Consider the following 3,280-nt stretch of genomic DNA (forward strand, 5'->3'; position numbering starts at 1 on the left):
ATATATATATATATGCAAAAATCAAGTTGGAAACTTTAAAATTTAATTCTGGGATCATCTGAACCCCGATTTCAGCAAAGTTACAGTCGAACTTATCGTCTCAAAAATACGAACTCAACGACACCAAGTTCATCTCAATCCGAGCCCAAATGGGTTCAAATCAAAGGCTCAAAGCACATTCAGAAGGTTCAATCCATAATTCGAGTTACCAAACAGCTTCCAAAAATGACATGCTTATAGTCGAATCAAGCAGATTGATGAGACAAATCCAATGAGCCTAAGATCACCGAATTTCGATATCATTAAGACCTTCAAATGTCTAACAAATTGTTCAGGATCAAAGGATTCAATATCGATCGTCCATCCAAATCACTCCAAATTTGCCCTTGATCCTCCCCCTATTTACGGGTCATGCCATCCTAAAAAAACTATAAATAGCCCCTCATTTCTCTTAAGAGGGGAAGGAGGGCTCAAGCAAGAAGAAGCAAGGAGGAAAGAAGGAGAAGAGAATAGAAGAATGATAGGAGGGAAGAAACTCCTCCTCAACCACCACCGGAGTTTTGCCTAACGTTCAAGTGACGTCGGAGCTCCGCCCTACCTCCAAGTGACGCCAAAATTCTACCCGATGTTCAAGTGATGCCAGAATTCTGTCCAACGTTCAAGTGACACTGGAGTTTCACCCGAACTCTAAGTGACGCCAGAGTTCTGCCTGACGTTCAAGTGACGTCGGAGTTCTCTCTGGCCACCAACTGTCGTAGAACTTCTACCCGACGTTGGACTTCTGTCTATTGTGACACTTTCACCAGATATATATCTGATGTTGGATTTCTATCCATTACTGAACTTCTACCAGACACAGTCCTTCCGACCTCTATCGACCGCTGACTATGGTCCTTCTAACTTATATCGCCCACCGACTACGGTCCTTCTGACTTACGTCGCCCGTCGATTACGATCCTTCCGACTTACGTCGCCCATCGACTATAGACCTTCGAACCAAACAAACACATCAACGGTGAATCTTTGTATTCTTATCATGTAATGTACTATCTAAGATGTACATCAAGCTATGGTCTTCCCCTAAGGAATGGCCTCAATTGTAATCAACTGAAATACCAGTGGATTCATTTATTCTGGGCTAGACCCCGTGGGTTTTCCCCCTTTTCAGGAGTTTTCCATGTAAAAATCTTGGTGTCTCTAGTGAACGATAAACCCTCTCTCTTATCTAATTGCGTGCCGAATTTTTGTACAATGCATATATATTAAACTTTATATTTCTCTACCACCACGAATACTCCAAGACACAACAATTTGGTGCCGTCTGCGAGAACGTAGTTCTCGACTAGGGGCAAATTTTGCTTTAAATCTCATAAGGTCATTCATGTGACATCAACTTTGGTACATCAATTTAATGGAAATTAGATCCGGACTAGGGGGGTAACTTTGACCCCAACTGTGGTCAAGAAGATAACTCTATTATTTTTAATATCAAGATGATATTTCAAGAAAATCCCAGCAAATGCAAGGATATTTCCAATAAATTGCAAGATTTATACAGTCCATTGTTGGACTTCTACTCCTTGGGTAAGGTCTTAATCTAGACCTCAAAAAAGCAGTAGCGGTCTAAAGATAGACCTTTGTTTACCTGTAATTCAGGATACATGCAGCATTTGCCCCCTCCCAATCAAGGAAAAATTGATCCCAGGGGGATTCGATTCAACCTCTTCCACACAGGTTAACATCATCGAGCAAAGGCTATGACATACAATCTCGGATAGGTCTTATATCCTTGGTGGATTCTTTTAACCTCTTCCACACAGGTTAATGTCATCGAGCAAAATGCTCTGACATATAACCTTGAATAGGTCTTACAACCTTGGTGGATTCTCTCGACCTCTTCCATACAGGTTAACGTCATCGAGCAAAGTGCTATGACATACAACATCAGACAGGTCTACATCCTTGGTGAATTCTGTTGACCTCTTCCATACAGGTTAATTTCATCGAGTAAAGTGCTCTGACATACAACCTCGGATAGGTCTTACATCCTTGGTGGATTCTCTCGACCTCTTCCATACAGGTTAACATCATCAAGCAAAGTGCCCTAACATATAATCTTGGAAAGGTCTTACATCCTTGGTGGATTCTTTTTATCTCTTCCACACAGGTTAATGTCATCAAGCAAAGTGCTTTGACATAAAACCTCGAATAGGTCTTATATCCTTGGTGGATTCTCTCGACCTCTTCCACATAGGTTAACATCATCGAGCAAAGTGCTCTGACATACAACCTCGAATAGGTCTTACATCCTTGGTGGATTCTCTCGACCTCTTCCATACAGGTTAATGTCAATGAGCAAAGTGCTCTGACATACAATCTTGGATAGGTCTTACATCATTGGTGGATTCTCTCAACCTCTTCCATACAGGTTAATGTCATCGAGCAAAGTGCTCTGACATACAACCTTGGATAGGTCTTATATTATTGGCGGATTCTCTCGACCTCTTCTATATAGGTTAACATCATCGAGCAGGGCTCTAACATACAACTTTGAATGGGTCTCACATCCTTGCTAGATTCTCTTAATCTCTTCCATATAGGTTAACATCATCGAGCAGGGCTCTGACATACAACCTTGGATAGGTGTCACATCCTTGCTGGATTCTTTTGACCACTTCCATATAGGTTAATATCATTGAGCAGGGCTCTGACATATAATCTTAGATAGGTCTCACATCATTGTTGGATTTTTTTTCGGCCTCTTCCATATATGTTAACATTATCGAGCAGGGCTCTGACATACAATCTCAGATAGGTCTTACATCCTTAGTGAATTCTTGCAACATCTTCTACATATATTAGCATCATAAATCATTATTTTAAGTGAACATTCTCTCTAAAAAGATTTCATAAAAGCAAGTGGTTGATAAAATTATCATTCATATAAAGATTCTTAGCATGATAAAAAGCCTCAAAAAAGCACATCAAAGCATATATCAAAGAGGCATAAACAATATAGTTTTCTTTGAAGGACAAGTTCATTTCAAATGAAAAATAAGCATCGAGCTCATACAATAATCTTAACTTCATATACAATATCATTGAAGTTACATTATAAAATTATATATCAAGTTCAAGTGTACATTTATTCACAAGCTGGAATTAAAAGTATATCCACATCATAAGTATAAGTCATCAAATCAGTCCTCAACTTAGTTGATATTATAAGTGTATCACCAGACTACTGACATAACACACTATTTTGACTCCTTGAATTAGG

Source organism: Dendrobium catenatum, unplaced genomic scaffold (assembly GCF_001605985.2).
Source record: "Dendrobium catenatum unplaced genomic scaffold, ASM160598v2 fragScaff_scaffold_1674, whole genome shotgun sequence".
NCBI classification, from domain to species: domain Eukaryota; kingdom Viridiplantae; phylum Streptophyta; class Magnoliopsida; order Asparagales; family Orchidaceae; genus Dendrobium; species Dendrobium catenatum.